The sequence below is a fragment of the Sorex araneus genome, chromosome 4, assembly GCF_027595985.1.
Source record: "Sorex araneus isolate mSorAra2 chromosome 4, mSorAra2.pri, whole genome shotgun sequence".
Classification (NCBI taxonomy): domain Eukaryota; kingdom Metazoa; phylum Chordata; class Mammalia; order Eulipotyphla; family Soricidae; genus Sorex; species Sorex araneus.
Genome location: NC_073305.1, coordinates 35,604,193 through 35,621,651, shown reverse-complemented (window position 1 = coordinate 35,621,651; position 17,459 = coordinate 35,604,193). Strand labels below are relative to the sequence as shown.

General features: G+C 44.8%; 1 protein-coding gene and 1 pseudogene across 3 annotated transcripts in view; one reads left to right on the top strand and one right to left on the bottom strand.

Moving 5' to 3' along the window:
* Window positions 1-17,459, top strand: part of TRANK1 (tetratricopeptide repeat and ankyrin repeat containing 1) — a 122,879-nt gene that overhangs the window by 16,764 nt on the left and 88,656 nt on the right. The window lies entirely within an intron of this gene.
* On the bottom strand, window positions 12,086-12,180 carry LOC129404574 (U6 spliceosomal RNA; annotated as a pseudogene).

Here is a 17,459-nt window from a genome sequence, read left to right as displayed (position 1 = left end):
CTTTCGGGCAGATGGGCGCGGGGCGCGATCTGTGGGGATGGCGTGGGGGGAAGCCGCCGGCCGCATCTGGGCGAGGGGAGGGTCTGTCTCGGCGGGCTCCGGCCCCGGCCAGGCCTCGAACCCTCCCCGGCTGAGCGGGAGGCGGAGCGGGAGGGGGGGGGGAACCGTCCTCGGCCCCGAGCACGTCTGGGGCGGGCCGGCAGCAGGGGCTCCCAGGCTGAGAGGCGAAGTGTCCAGAAGCCCGGGCTTCTGCTTGCCAACGTTTCTGTCCTGCGTGAGCTCGGAGGAGAGAGCCAGGGAGATGCACAATCCTCCCTCCCCGCCAGCCTGCCGCGACTACGCAGGGAGCCCCCCTCCTCACCGCCCCCAGCAACGTTGCAACCCGGCGGCTATAGAACCCTACTCTCCGCCTGCAGCTTCTGGCTGCGGGGCATTTCTGGGGGCGGGGGTCCTGAAACCTCCGGTGCACCTCAGGAACAGTGCCTCCCCCCCACCCAATAAAAACGTTCTGATGGAGAAGTGTGGTGCGAGAAACCAAGGAAAGCACGTTGAAGCAGAAGAGAAGGGGGTGCTTAGTCGGGCGGGGGGCAGGCGCCGGAAGGAAGAGCAGGGAGAGGAGACGGGGCCTCCAAGGCTGGGTGCTGAGCCCTGGGTACCAGGGACCTTCGCTGGCAGGGGAGAGACTGTTTCCCGGATGTCCAGTTTTCCATTTGTGGAACATCCCGTTTCAGTGCCTTGTTGAGGTATTTATGGCCTGGTGGGAGAGTCAGAAGATGGTTCTAGCCTCCCTTTCCCGGCCAGTTTAGCTGGTTGGCAGTGGGCGCTGGATGGGTGCTTGGGTTGCGAATACTCATTTGCTAAGAGCAAGCCTTGCAGGGGAACGAGGTGAAGTGATACTGTGCAGCCTCACCCCAGAGTGGACCCCACTAGCTGGGGGGTGGGGTGGGCCCTCAGCTTCTCAACCTTCTTTTAACCAAGATCCCCCATAGAGACCTGCATCCACCCCATCTCCGTAGAGATACAAAATTCAAGCCACACCTTTACAGGATGTTTATTTCTGAAGAGCGTTGCTGTTTTTTCTCATTTATTCTTTCTTCTTTTTTTTTTAAGCTAGTCATTCATTTGATTAATTTTGATTTTCATGATTTCAGTTCCCGGTCTTAGGTGACAATTATGGCTGTCTTTGGGGATAGCCCTAAGGAGGCTGAGAACACCAGCATTTCCCTGGGACACCTACTTGGGGGATGTAGTTAGGATAGGAGAGGGAAGAAGCTGGAATTCCTACCTCAGTAGGGATAGCCCAGCCTGAGGAGAATGTATGAGGACCAGTGTCTGTGAGCCAGGCTGGGGGGTGCTTCTATTCATCCACTACCTGAGACCCCCAGACAAGAGACCCAGTGGGGTCTTGTGAGGGTACTGAGGGGGAAGGAGCACAGGGGCTCCTGGCCATCAAGCCTTTGTGGGGGGCGTTGGAAGAAGATTCTCAAAGACTGTCACAAGGGCTCTAAAAACAAAACAAAAAAACTTAAAAGGGGATCCTTGAAGTCTCTTAGACTTTCACAGCAGGCAGCATCTGAAATGCGGGTGGGGAGGGTGAACTTTCCTAGGTAAAGATGATGACTTAAGACACCTCACTTGACTTCCCAGACAATGGTTAGTTATCAAATGAGACTTTGCCATAGTGAAATTCTACTTTTTTTTTTTTTTTTTTTGCCAAATTTGACTGTGCTCAGTGCTTATTCCTGGCTCTGTGTTCCAGGATCACTCCTGGTGCGGCTCAGGGGACCATAGGTGATGCTGGCATTGAACCTGTGTGAGCACCTTCCCCCTTTGCTCTCTCTCCTGACCAAGGGGATGATTCTTAAACTTGTCTTCCGCGAATGGTTCCACTTTTCTGTAGTTGCTACCAAAGACACATTTCTGTGGTGTACATACCACTTACTTTACCTTTGCTTTGGGGATGAATATTCTTTCAGTTTCCCCGTGGAGTCCCTTTTTAGAGTAGTTCAGGTAGCTTGAGGAAGTTTGGGGTTTGGGTGAGGGCTTCTGCCCTTTGTCAAGCTTTTGAAATTGTTTGGTTTGTTTTCATTGCCTTGAGGAACCAAGCTATCAGCTTTCAGCAGGGGTGGTGGTGGGGGGAGTATGAGCTGCTGGTTAGTGCCTCCTTCCTACCTCCTTGGACTTTACTGACCCGGAGGTGGCCTTAGGGTGTTTGTAACAATTTTTTTTATTTCTTATTTTATTTTGTTACTTTTGAGGCTCACAGACTGACAAATGCTTACTGTAAGAAATCTTTTCAAGAAAGGAATTTGGGAGAAAATCTTTGGGAGCACAGAGGATACTAAATTACAAAAGAGATTACTAGTGGAGCCGGTGTGGGGTAGAGAATATTCATGTTTAAATTTAAAAACAAAAATACTGAACCTGGTAAACAGAATTTCTAGAACTCCAAAATGTCACAGTGCCCCAACCAAGAGTAGGGTTATTAATTATTATTATTATTATACCCTTTAGCAGATTATGGTGTGTGAATATTTTCTCCATCCAGTAGGGAGTCTTTTATAACCTGGGCCATTTCTCTCACAGTGTATGATGTAGTTTCACTTACTGCTTTTTTTTCTTTGCCAGTTTGTGTATGGTGTGAAATGGAGGTCTAGTTTAATTCTTTTCTAAGTGACTAGCCAGTTTTCCCAGCACTCACTCTTGGTTGAAGAGACCTCTTGGCTACACGGTTTTTGTAGGAGTGTAGGTGGATGGATTACATCCAGCAGTGTTTGGGGCTTATTCTTTGATCTGTGCTTAGGGTTTAGTCCCAGCAGGGCTCAGGGACCATGTGGTACTGGGGATATAACCAGAGTATGCAGCATGCAAGGCAGGCAGCTTGACCCCTGTACTGTTTCTCTGGTTTGCTTACTCCACTTAATACTCCTAACTACTTTCTTATAAATTAACTGTCTCGAATGATAGTCCAGTGGGTAGGACACTGACTGGCATGATGCGATCTTGGGTTGAACTCTAGAATCCCATATGGTTCTCCACCCCCCACTAGGAGTAACCCCTGAGCACAGAGCCAGGAATAAGCTCAGAGCACTGCCGATGTGGTCCCCAAACCAAACACATAACAAATACACCCTTATAAACTGTCCATGAATCTGAGGTTTACTTCTGTGCCTTCAGTTCTGTTCATTGCTTTTGGTGTCTGTTTTTATTGCAGAACCACATTGAATTTTGGTTATTATGGTTTTGCTGTATAATTTAAGGTCAGGGAATGTAATGCCTCCAAAATTCTTATTTTTCAGAATTGTTTTGGCTTTTTTGGTTTTTTGTTGTTGTTCCATACAAACATTAATAATGTTTGTTACATGCCCTTGAAGAATGCCACTGAAAGTTTGATTGGTATTGGATTGAATCTGTGTAATGCATATGGTAGGATTGTTACTTTATCAGTGTTAATTTTTCCAGTCTATGAAAATGAAATAATAAAAGTTTTTCCATTTCCTTGTATTCTATTTGTTTTAATAGTGACTTACTCTTTTAAATGTATAGTTTTTCACCTCCTTTTTCATTTCATTTTTAGACACTTGGTATTTTTGGACACAATTATGGGCTTTTAAATTTTTTTCTCTTCAATATTTGATACGCCAAAAACAGTAACAAGTCTCAAAATGGAGATGTTACTGGTGCCCGCTCAAGCAAATTGATGAGCAACGGGATGACAGTGACAGTGACAGTTCATTGCTAGCTTACAGAAATGCAACAGATTTTTGTGTGTTGATTGCAGGCTGCTACTTTTCTGTATTTACTATTTCTAAAATGTTTTTTTGTAGAGATTCTAGTATTTTCTACACAGATTATATCACTTGAGTCAGTAACAGTTTAACTGCCTTTCCAATTTGAACCTCATTGATTTCTTTCTGCCTCACCGCAATGGGTAGAACTTCTTAGGGTTCTTCTTTTGGTCAGGGATATTGTCCATTTGGCCTACACAGATACTTTCTTTTCTTTGAGTTTTATCTTTAAACATTGCTTAATTTCAGGTTTTATAACTGAACATTGCTTCCCTCCCCCGCTTGTTGGGGCAGGTAGGGGTCACTCTGACAGTGGCCAGGGCTCACTAGGGCTACACCCAGGGGCACGGGAGTGAGGAGGGATATGTGGTGCTGGGTATTTAATCCAACGTATCACTCATGCTAGGCTTGCGCCATATCCCTGGTTCTTGTTTTCTTGGTTTTTGTTGAAAAGATTTAAGGGAAAATGAACATTACCTAAGATGCCCTGTATACAATTTATGCGAATCAATTCCATCTCTTGCCTGATGTGGAACTCAGGATTACTGTGCCGCTCCACTTCCAGTGGAGGTGGTTCATCTGACTTCTGGGAGCCGGGACAGAGAATGCCTGTGTGTCAAGTCAGTTTATCCATGGCTGTGTTTTGAGTTCCATCAGCAGTTAGACTAATACATTTTTATTTTGAAGGTACTGGGTCCTCCTGCCAGTGGAGGTAATATTGGAAAGGGGGCAGGCTTGTCAGCCCTAGCTAAAGGTGGTGCTGTTCTAAAGGAAATGAGGCTATCCTCCATACTCAAGAAAACAGAGAGGATTGTAGTGCCACACGGAGCAATGTGTTCACTGTGATACGAATACGCAGAGCCTTCAGTTGGGACGAACTCATATCTGGGTAACTTTCCTTTGCTTACTCTTGGGTCAGCTCATTAGCCTGCCAGCATTCCCTCTACCTGGGAGCTCATAAACTGGTGACTTCCATAGCTCACTAAGTCAGAGAATTCTGAGGTAATTGTCAAGGTAATGAATTCCCTGTGGTCTGACCCTCAGAATTGCTCTCATGTGCCCTTTCTTCTCTTCAGTGCCCTATCTGCTCTCACCTTTTTATCTTATCTGAGGCCCCTATATGAGTAGGTAAACATGTAAGATAGAGGCATTGATGACAGGTGGTGGGACAAAGTTTATGCCAGGCAGACCCTTTGAGGAGAGAATGGTGAGGGTGCTGTTATGCTCCTGGAGAGACCCCCAATTCCCAACTCCTTTGTAGGAGGAACTGAGTGAGGTTAGTTTGAAGCCATGTTTACAGAAAGAGAATTCTAGGCAGAGATTGAGGGGTGCCCCAAGGTCATTCCAGGGAAAAGGAAAAGAAAGTGTCCTGTGGAGAATAATGATGAACAAATTGGTTTATAGTTTGGGCCAGAGAGATGGTACAGAAGATAAGGTCTTGCGTGCTGCTAGCCCTGTTTCCAGCACCCCACGTGGTCCTCCCCTTTCCCACGCACCACCGGGAGTAAGCCTGTCTATAAGGAGTACACCTCCTGGTCTGGCCCCCAAACCAAACAAAAAGTTGGATTTATACACTAAACATTAATAGAATAGCAGTTCTGTGTTTAAGCACCATTAAGCTCATTTCATGTGTTATTTAATTTTTGCAGGAATATTTAAAAAAAATTTTATTAGTGAATTACCGTTGTAAAAAACTAAAGCTCGCCGAAGGGCTCGTGCACTCTCGGGCTCTCCGGGTGGCTGTGTCTCACCGCCCATGTTCGGTGCTCTGGAACCGCTGTGTATGGGCTGGATCGGGACAGCCTTTGGCCAAGGACAGGCGAAGGAAGAACGAGGACCAAGCTTGTTGCTGATTAGTTACCGTTTATTCAATCTTCCATCTTTCTCATCTCCCGCACTCCCAGCTCCGTCCTCTCTCTCCATCTACTCCAGCCTTTCTCTGGTTTCTCTGTCTCTCCTCCTACTTCTTTCTCCCACCTTGCCCTCTAAGCTACACCCAGCCAGGTAGCAAAATCAACATAAGAAAGCCCTTCCTAATGGCAGGGCATTCCAAAGCTCTTCCTGACTCTTAAGGTTTTTTTTTTCTTTTCCTTAGTCCACTTATTAACATCTTAATACTAGTTATTTTTGTATGGACATAGCAAGAGATACATTGAGGTTTGCAAGGCAGCTCTCCTGACAACATCTTGCCACAGGCTCAGGCCAGATTAATCACTCCTAACCCTAGCAGGGTCCAAATCTAGTTATCACTGTTTGGATCATGACAACATTTGTCCATGATCAAGCTCTTAACTTATAGTTGAGCATTAGGCACTTTGGCCAGGCCCATCTCGATGCCAGGGTAGCACACAACTCACTGCTTGCCCTGGGTCCATCTCGTACCTCGTCGGGACCCTGCTTTTGGGGGTGCTAGGAAGTAAGGGCAGCTGAGGTTTAGGTTGAGAGAACAGATGCCCAGGTGGAAAATATGTAGTCAAATGACTTCCAGGTTATAAAAGCATAGCATTTGCTAGTCTTACTGTGTCCATATAAAAAGGACATTGCTCTGAATAAACTATGCAAAGGACTCAAGGAGAAGAGAAAAACAATATTTACAAGTCAACAGAACACTAAGAAAGAAGCTACAAATCAACAAAGAGGAATGGGAGCACTGTGATGGGAGTAACCCAATAAACCTAAACTACCTGAGGCTGTGTTATCCTACAGACCCATGAGGTACAGTTACAAACTTATGAACTTTTGTGTTTGCATTTCAGTCATACAGTGATCGTTTACCCATCCCTCCACCAGTGCCCATTCACCTCCACCAATGATCCCAGTATCCCCCCCACCACCCCACCCCATCCCCCACAATCCCACCCTGCCTCTGCTGCAGGGCAATCCCTTTTGTTCTCTCTTCTATTGGGTGTTGTAGTTTGCAATAGAGGTATTAAGTGGCCATCATGTTTGGTCTATAGTCTACTTTTGGCACACATCTTTCAACCCAAATGGGTCCTCCCGACATCCTCTACTTGGTGCTCCCTTCTCTATCTCAGCTTCCTTTTCCCCTCGCATGTGAGGCCATTTTTTTAAGTTGTGGGGTAGACTTCCTAGTCCTTATCTCTACTACTCTTGGGTATTGGTCTCCCATTCTGTTACTTCATATTCCACAGATGAGTGCGATCTTTCTATGTTCTGTCTCTCTTTCTGCCTCATTTCACTTAACATGATACTTTCCATGTTGATCCACTTACACGCAAATTTCATGACTTCATCTTTTCAAAGCTTTTGTAGAAATATTAAGGGCAACTTTCACTCATGTCCTCTCACCAGGATGTAAGAGGCAACAGAGATTTGGGTCAGTTTTGTGCGTTTCCTTGAGGTCAGTGCCAGCAGAGACTGGCATCTGGTAGGCACTCCATACTTCCTCACTTGAGTGAGGAAGCAGAACCTAGAAAGGTCGGCTGGATGTAGGTCATATTGTGTCTGATTTCCAGTAAGGAGACCAAGATCTAAGATGGTGAATTGGCTAACTGCCATCAGACCTGAGAGAGGTCAAGTAGGACCTGATCTAAAGTTTCTAGACTTTCTTGTCTCTGAGGAGGAGACAGCCATTTCCTTTCACTCTTTTGGTGCTAGCCCGAAAGGTGGGGAGCCCCATAAATTATGGTTCCGACACTAACATGGTAAGCATAGTCCTGGAGAATGAGGGATGGATGAGGTGAAGCTTGTCTATGTGCGTGGCATGAATACACACGCTTGCAGTCATACCAGTATGTTAACAGTCCTAGGTTGTATTTATTTTGCTCCTTTTGGGGGTCATACCCAGTGGTGCTCAGGGCTTACTTTGGGCTCTGAGCTCAGGGATCACTCCTGAAGAGGCTGGGGGGGCCATATAGAATGCTGGAGATTGGACCCAGGTTGGCCACGTCTGAGGCAAGCACCTTACCCTAGTACTGTCTCTCCAGTCCCTGTGGGTTATATTTAGAAGGCTGGGATTGTTGATGAATATATTTCCAACCTAGCCAAAGTCCATCCTGTTGTCAAGGCCAAATTCAAAACCTTGTGTTTCAGAAAATGGGGTGTTAAAATTGGACCTAGAGTACAGGTTCCTCAGCACGGCTATGAGACTGCCCTGCTGGGTCTCCGGCTGGGGAAATTCTTGTTTAGGAGGGCTTCTGGGCACCTCTTACCCACCCCATGCCCAGCTGACTGTATTTGAATCTCATCATTGCTTTTTTCTTGGGTTCAGAGGGGAAGAAGATTGCTGTGATCTTGGGGTACTAGTGAGAATGGCAGCCAGAGTAATTGCTGGAGCCAGGGAGCCCCATGGGGGAAAGGATAACAGGGTTGATGTTACACAAAATAGTATTCTCATTTTTGTGGTTGTTGTTCTACATTTTGGTCTTGCAGCCACACCTGGCAGTGCCCAGGGCCTAGTATTCCTGGCTCTGTGCCCAGGGTTCACTCCTGGTGGGACTAGGAGACCAGGGATGTAATCCAGGCGAGCCGCAAGCATGGCAAAACACCCTACTCACTGTACTACCTCTCCATTCCCTCATGTTCTCCTTTGAGGATAAATTTTTTTTAAAGGCAGGTTAAGGGCCTCTTTGAGTCTGTGCCTGACTTTGTTGCCATCTGCCGCTCCCAGGTGCTCTGGGTAGAGCATACATCTTACAGAGGGGAGTGTTGGACAAACACCCAAGTCACAATTTGGAAGCATCCGTGCTGCTTATGCTTAAGGCCTGTTTGCCTCGAGACGGTGTAGATTGTAGGCTTTTGGGGTTTGCTTTTGCAGGGATTTAGTTTTAATTTTGAAGTCCTTTTTTTTCCGTTTCTTTCAGTCTCCCCGACTCGGGTTCAGCCTCTCTCTTTGGAGTTGTGTACACAGACTTTGCTAGTCTACTTGGCTCTTTCCTCTGTGCCTTTTCTCTTGGTTAAACTTGTTTCCTGTTTGGTAAAATAGGGATCATAATTGTACCTCATTCACCAGCTTTTGGGAATGTTCAACCAGAAAAGTGCCTGAGAAGAGCTTAGCATAGGGGCTCGCACACACTAAGTACTCAGTAAAATTGGCCTCATCTCTTGCAGCCAACATCTACTACTACTCTATCAAAGAGTGGAATGGGTGGATGTAATGCGGGGTGGCAGGTGTTGTAAAATCTTCCTCCTTCAGGGCCTTATAGATGTATTCAGAACTGCAAAGGGGACTGCATTTGATGACAGGTTTTAGAGAGAGGTAGAAGGGAGGAGGATTCAGAGGAAAAAGATCTCAGAGAACCTGAAAAACCTTTGTGACCTTTCATGGAAGGTGTGTATGTATGTGTGTGTTGGGGCTGCTGGGTGTCCTGGGGACTTTGATGTTTTTGGTGGGGACAGCTCCTAGGTGGTGCTCAGGAGGCCTGGGGGTATCCAACCAGCAAGACTCTCTCCGTGGGCCTGCAGTTCAGTGCAAGGGCCCAAGGTTGTGTTGCTTGGGTCCTGGGGTGGTGGAGATTTCCGGGCCACAATGCCAGGGTCTCCTGAAGGCATTTCTCACCTTATACACTGTGGCCCATCTCTTGATGGCAGCGAGGGGCTGGGGCCAGGGGAGAGGCCTCCCTGGTTCATCCAGACTGCGGTGCAGGGCACCTCTGCTGGGTGTCTGTGAACCTGGCTCTCGCCGATCTTTCCAGGGCTGGTACCTGTGGGGGGAGCAGCATAGAGGCTGAGATGGAGAACAAATGACTGCTTGTCTTTGGCCCGCCACATCCTACTTCTATAGCACTTGCAGGGGTTTGGTCATGGACGCATGAATTGAATTTGGCCTATGCTTTTGTTTTTTTTTTTTGTTTTTTTGCTTTTGGGGTCACACCCGGCGATGCACAGGGGTTACTCCTGGTTCTACACTCAGGAATTACTTCTGGCGGTGCTCAGGGGACCATATGGGATGCTGGGATTCGAACCCGGGTTGGCCGCATGCAAGGCAAACGCCCTACCCGCTGTGCTATCGCTCCAGCCCCTGGCCTATGCTTTTGGTATCGAAACTGGAAATGTCATCCAGGATTCACTTGGGGCACAAATGTGTGACCACATAGCATGAATGCCATGGAAAGGATGTGGAGACTCTGGCAGGCCCTTGGTGGGTGGGGATTTCTGTGCCCAGAGAAGTCCCAGTGGTGTGAGGTTAGGTCACCTCTGATACAGATTCCATGAGGAATTGGTGGAAGAGGGATCTAACTCTTCTTGCTGCTTCTTTCTATTCTAATAAGGAAGAAGAACAACTTTGGCAAAGAGGAATGTTCTAGAAGGCTGTTGGTGTCTGGTAACTGGGCAAGGGCTAGGGAGACAGATGGGCCTCTGAGAGTGGAATGTGGAATTGTGGGACTACAGATGCTACTTTCTGCCTTCCCTCATTCTGAGAGTGGGTGTCACATTCTTGCACCTCTGGCTGTCTTGTTTCAGGGTGGGAGGTAAGATTCCAGAGTCCCAGCTTTGGAGCTCCCAGGGAGGGTCTCAGGTCTCAGGTGGCTGTGCTGCTTGGCTCTGAGCTGGGGCTGCCCCAGAGAGGGCAGGTGTCCCTCCCCCAGAGGGACAGGGACAGGGATGGGTAGATATTTGAGTTCACTTGCAGGTGTGACCACACCTCTCTTTCCCGTCTTCCCCAAGACCTTGGGGGTTCACAGACTTTCACCACGTTAGATTTTGTCCTGCTTACCTGGTCATTTCAGAGAGCCCCTATAAAAACAGCCAAGTACTATGGTTATGTTTTTTACCAAATATTTTCTCTTTGCTGGGTAAACAAAGCAAAGGTTCTGTAAATGTTGTAGCACTTACACTCCAACCTTGTGCCCTAGTCTCTGGGTCCCTGCTGTTCACTGACCCATCAGGGACCGGGCGGGGCTGGACTCCTGCTTCTGGCTTTTCTGCCCCTTTGCACACAGGAGGTGGGAGTCAGGCAACAGATAGAGGCCTGGGTGGGTCTCTGTCTCTGTTGGGCACTCTGACCATACCCAGGTCTCGAATTTCTGAGTCTTGAATTCATTGCTCTGGGAATTGTAGTCTCACCATTTTATTAAATCCCTTCTACTCATAAGATTCTGTTGGACAGACTCGGAGAGGTGTTGTGTTGGTTTTCTGGGACTGTAGTAACAAGTTATCCCAAGCTCAGTCATTTTCAGCAACTAAAATAATCTCCCATTCTGTAATCCTACGCTTAGTTTCCTACATGTCCTTCCTGAAATTCTCCTAATGTTAGCTGAACATTAGGAGAACACACACACACACACACACACACACACGAATGTGTCCTTAAACTCTTCAAGTTGCTCTATAGTTCTTCAACTTACTTTTTCCCCCTTAATTTTGTGTTTTGATGTCTCTTCCTCTTCCTAATATTCTCTATGAAGCTGTACCGTTCTCTATAAATACCTCCATGTTTAGATTTGGGTTGGCTTTGCTTTTATGAAGGAGGCAGTGAGTATCCTACTACACTGAAACAGAAGTTTTTAGTAGGCTATGTTAGCAGCACTAAACAGCTGTGGGACGATGTGCATTGAGCACTCCTGTGGTCAGCAGTGCCTCTGTGCCCTGCCATGCCAGTGTGAGAGTGACTCACCCAGGAGTGTGTTGATGTCAGGAGGGTGTCTGTAAAGTACCTGAGGGACTTCTATTAAAAACCTGTTTGTAATTTTCATGAATTCAAGCCTACCATATGGTTTTTGCTTTTTATATCATGAGGATGGTTCTTTCAAATAAGACAAATGCATTCTTTTCATTGCGTTGCATTTTTAAAAAAATTGGGGGCAATTAGGAATCAATATGAAATGGTTAACATGCAAAAGAGTGAATAGGTCTCTCTCCTGTATCTAAGCCCTCAAGAAGAGTAAATATTTCTATTTCTGGTGGTTCCTTTTAGTTTTTTAATGCACAAGCAACAAATTTTTTTCATTAGTGAATCATCATGAGGTACAGTTACATACTTAGAAACTTTCGTGTTTGCATTTCAGTCATATAATGATTTTGAGTACCTATCCCTCCACCACTGCCCATTCTCTACCACCAATGATCCCAGTATTTCTCCCCCCACCCTCTCCCCACCCGACCTGCCTCTGGCAGGGCATTTCCTTTTGTTCTCTCTCCTTTTGGGTGTTGTGGTTTGCAATAGAGGTAGTGAGTGGCCATCATGTTCAGTCTATAGTCTACTTTCGGCATGCATCTCCCAATCCCAGCAGGTCCTCCCAACACCTTTTACTTGGTGTTCCCTTCTCTATGTGAGGTGGGCTTCCAAGCCTTGGGGCAAGCCTACTGGTCCTTATCGCTACTATTCTCGGGTGTTAAAAACTATTGACCGCTTCACGAATTTGCGTGTCATCCTTGTGCAGGGGCCATGCTAGCATTCCAGTTTTAATATATGTGCTGCCGAAGTGAGCACAAGGCAACATGCTTTCTTATCCAGCCCTTCCTGCTTTTTCAGTGTTTTTCACACAAAGAGGAGAATAGTTCTGCATTTGTTCTGCATTTTCAAATGTATTTTAGAAATTATATCACTACAGAAAGTATCTTCATTCCTTTCTCCCCTTCTTTCTTTTTAAATGCTTGCATAATACTCTCAGGGAGCTGCACTGTTAGTATTACTTCCCTATTGCTGGACTTTTATTAATTCAGTTTGACAGAGAATTATCTCATATCATCTGCCATTTCTACTGTGTGCAACTAGGCTGTACGATTCATTCCCAGAAGAGGAATTGTTGGGTTAAAGGTCGTATATGTGTGTCACTTTGTTGATATTAACCAAATTTTAACCAAATTTTCTTCTGCAGCTGGTAGAGCTGATAAAAAAATTTGTACATGTATCTCCTCATAGTGCTTTGAAGAATTCTTTTTTCTTCATGCTTTTCTAAAAGTGAAATATTTGCATGTAATAAAAGTATAGATTTGAAGTGTGTGGTTCAGTGAACTTGAACATTTACCTGTGTAGCTTCCACACCTCACCCCCATCATAATACAGAACATTTTCATTCCCCCAGAAATTTTCATCCCCCTCACTATACTCCTTTATGTACAAGTTTTAATAGACAATAATTTTTCTCATTTAATAGATTTGCCATTTCTACAACTTCATCTACATGGAGTCACAGGCTCTTTGGAGCCTGGTCTCTTTTGCTCAACATAATGTTTTGGATTTCTTGGTATTACTGTTGGCAGTTCCTTCTTTTTATTGCCCTAGTGTGTTTATTTATTGGGAAGGGGATTGGGCCATGCCCAGTGGTATTTAGGAATCAGTCCTGATGGGGGTCTGGGGACCATATGCAAGTGCTGAAAATCTAACCTGGGTCAAGTGCATGTAAGGCAAGCACCTTGACTGTATACTGTCTCTCAGTCTCAATAGAGAATGTTTTTGACTTTCAAGGTTCGTGTGACTTTCGAGGCTCACCCACAGAAATCAGGTCTGTATCCCTGTTTCAAGACAATTTAGTCATATCTATGAGGTCTCCATTTGCCATGTAATATAAAGTAACAGAATCACAGGTTCCAGGGCTGGGGCATAGTCTTCTTTGGGGAGGTCATTTATTTAGCTGATCACACTGTATCTCTTCTTAGAGATTTAACATACTTTTCAGATATTCAGATATTCAGCCAGTTGTACCAAAAATTTATTAGCTGCTTATTTAGAAAGCCAAAGCCATGTCTGTGGTCAGAGCAGTAGAACAGTAGGTAGATTGTTTTCTTTACATATAGCTGACCCGGATTTGATCCCCAGCATTACATATGGTCCCCTTGAAACCTGCCAGTAGTGATCCTGAGTACAGCTAGAAGTTAGCGCTGAGTACTGCCTAGTGGGCTCAACAGCAAAAACAAAACCCCAAACAACAAATATAAAAAAACCATCTCTGACACATGTAAATTTTTGGTAGTATATATTTATTTGTTTGTATTGATTGTTCATCTATCTTTTTTCTGAATATCACACTTTAAAATTTATGATTTGGAGAGATAGTATAGCAGGGAAGGCATTTTCTTTGTGCATGGCTGACCCTGATTTGATCCCTGGAACTGTATATAAGCACAGAGTACATCTTAAATACCATTGGGTGTGGCCCAAAAATGGAAAAAAAAAAGAAAACGAAAAATCTATAAATATATTTAAAAAGAATAGAGATTTTTTTCTCGATAATTCTGCCTCTATTAAAAATATTTTGCAGGTGAAGCAATAACACGATGTGCAGGGCACTTGCCTTGCATGCTGCTGACCTGGGTTCAATCTCAACGCCCAAATACACACACACACAAATACACACACACCCTAAAGTAAAGAAAAGAAAATGTCTTACCTTACCTTGGGAGCTGGGGAGATGGTCAAAGGGCTGTAGCACTTGGTTTGCATGTGTGATTTGCAGCACACACATGGTTTCCCCAGCACTGGCAGGAGTGGGGCCCATGAGAAATATTTTGATCACTTAAGCTTATTATTTCTTTAGGTGAGCATGCTAATTCTTTCATTAATTAAAAAAAATTAAAAATCTGTTCACTGAAAATTTCTTGAAAATAAACATTAATCAACATGGAGAACACTTGATATTTTATTGTGGTGAATTTGCTCAAACTGAAGCAGGTTATTTTTAAGATTAAAGTTTTTGAGTAAATTTTTGTTTTTCCTCCACGTAAATCTTCAGTTTTATGTGTGTGATATACACAGAGACACAAATGCTCTTTTTTTTTGTTTAATACTCTTATTGCTCTGGCTTTTTTTTTTCTTTTAAATCTCTATTTGTTTCTCAGGCTGGACTGGGAGAAGCTATTCTGGTCCTCTGTTAATTCAAACCCGTAAAGCTCAATTGTAAAGCAATGTGAAGAAAATTGGCCTTCCCAGGAGTCCTGCTTCCGCTTTTCTTATTTCCCTCCAGGGTAAATGTTGAATTTATAATCTAGAATTTAATTTTTAAAAAATGAACTGAAATATTGTTAAACTCAGGGACAGGATTATGGTCAGTGAGTCTGAGATGAATTAAGTTTTAATATAAACTTCAGGGGAACTTAGGACCTTTAAAATTGGCTGGATTGAAAATTTGGAGCAAAAGTTTGGAATCAAATTAGTTTGGAATCAAGAATAGGAGAGGGCCAGGGATGCTGCTCAAGGAGTAGTGCCTGTGCCTTGCATGTGTGAAGTCCTGTATTTAATCCTGGGCATGCGGACCCCCCGAACACTGCTGTGCTTACTCCCCACTATCTGCACTCATGAATGTGACCCTCAAAACAATGATATTACATAGAAGAGGATAAAACTATGCAGGCCCTCTCCTCTCCTCCCCCAGCCCAAACAGAAACCAAGTTGCTTCCTGAAACCACGTCAGCAAATTTTCTTCTTTTTTGCTTTGCAAAGTAACATTTTAAATAGGTTGCATGTGGGTCTTGTAGGTCTTTGCTCTAAAGGACAAGATAAGATAGAAATACAAAGTATACAAAGTTCTGCCTGTACAGGGAAGTTCTGGAGCAGTAACCTAGCTTCTCGCTGTGGGACAGCAGATTTTAAGTGGGATGCCTGGTGGGAGAAATGGGTCAGGGCCCTCAGCACCGCCTGTGACTGCACACTCTGTGCTGATCTAGGGTGCAAAAGTGATTCCAAGAAAGCCTAGTTGTTACTCATCTTTTCGCATTAGATGTTATGTGGATAAAAGACACAAGAAGCTGAAGGGTGGGCTCAGAAGAGCTTAGGAAGTGGGGAGCTTGTCTATCCTCGGGTGTAGACAGCACCTGTTTGGGCAAACTAACTTTTGCTTTTTATAATTTATTGATTTTTTAATTAGTGAGTCACAGTGAGGGTACAGTTACAGATTCACACATTTTCGTGCTAGTTTTACCCCCATGCAATGTTTGAGTGCCAATCCCTCCACCAGTGTCCATTCTCCACCACCTATGAACCCAGTATCCCTCCCACCCCCCTATCCCATCCACCCCACCTCACTCTGCCTCTGTGGCAGAGCATTCCAATTTGTTCTCTCTCTCTCTCTCCTTTTGGGTGTCGTGGTTTGCAATAGGGGTATTGAGTGGCCATCATGTACAGTCTCTAGTCTACTTTCAGCGTGCATCTCCCTCCCCGCTCGGGGTTTCCAATCACATATTACTTGGCGTTCCCTTCTCTATCTGGGATGATTTTCCCCCAGCGTGTGAGGCTAGCTTCCAATCCATGGAGCCAACCTCCTGGTGTGGGCAAACTAACTCTTATCTAGTCATCTCAAAGGCTAGGGGTGCCTTTGAGACACTCTGGGGTGCAGTGTCTGGGTGAGTAGAAAAAGTTATTCCAGCTGGTGCTCCCAATACCCCTTCTGTCTAGAGCTGAGGGTTCCAGTAGAATTCTTTGCAGAGATGGCCAAGTCTTGACGCTAAACTAGCTGCTAGCGTTGAAGTGATTTTTCTCAGGGTCTAGGCAGAATTTTTTCTACAAAGAGTAATATATAATATCACTTAGATTTGGTTTTTTTTTGCTTTAAAAGTTTTTTTAATGACAGGTGAGACATGATTATTACTATAATAATAACCAGGTATAAAATAAAATTTAATATAACACACAAACAATCTTGTGGCGAATAGACCTAAAAACAAATTATTTTAGTATTTGCAGTTAAGGTCATAGTGTATTTAGTGATAATCATAACGTAGTATTGTATAGATGCCAGATTGTAAACTGCATGCCGGCAGCGGGTATAATCTTATTTTAATACAAAATTTTCAAAATCTATTTGTATGGATACTTAACATAAAAAATGAAGTTCTATATCACTTCGATTTGAAACCAAAGCCACAGTTTCTGTCATGTAAAGTGGTCTTTGAGTAAGAGCTTTGGAGTTGGGGTTTTCTGCCCTTCGCTCCCATGAAGTTAACCCTGATTGGCTCTGCCTCCAGAGTTCATTTTCCATTGACCCATTTCTCATCTTGGCTTGCAGCAGGATAATCCAGTTAGTTCTTGTTAATTCCTTGCTTAATTAATCTCTAGATTATTAACTCTCAAGACTTGTGCTGTCCTAGGTAGGACCTATGTGCCCATGTGTCTCAAAAGTTAAAGTTAAACAAAATTGAGGGGCTACAGAGATAGTATAGAGGATAAGGCATTTGCTTTGCATATGGCTGCCTCCCACTTCAATCAGATGGCTTCCAGAGCATCCCTGGGTGCTGCCTTGAAGGCCCCTGGGCATCACTGGGTATTTGCCCGGGAGGTGCCAGCCATGCTGAATTGTCTGAGGTAACCCCAGGACTGAAGGGCCTGAGAAGCACTGCATCTTCTGGCCCATGCTTGAAATGCCCGCCCCGTTGGTCAGAATTAAGGAAGAAGCTGCCCCGGGGCTCTTGAGCACCACTTATGATTTCCCCACATCCTGCAAGTGAAATAAAATAAAACAAAAATTCAGTTCTGCTTTTTCACTAGCTGTGTTTTCAAAGCAGCTGTATATGGCTAGTGGCAGAAGAGAACAATGGCATGGTGCAGAACAGAACATTTTCTTCATAGGAAGTTCTAAGAGGCAGTGCTGGCAGTGTTGGTCTCTCAGTTTACTGAAGGTGATTTCTAAGAGCCTCTACGGACTTTCAGGGGTTCCTGTCCACCATCTCTTTCAGCCCTTAGTTACCCACCTGGCAGTTTTGAACTGTAAAGCTCAGTCTTTTCCTATACTCTTTCCATTATTTGGATACCTTCTCTGGTCCATTGCTCATTTTGGG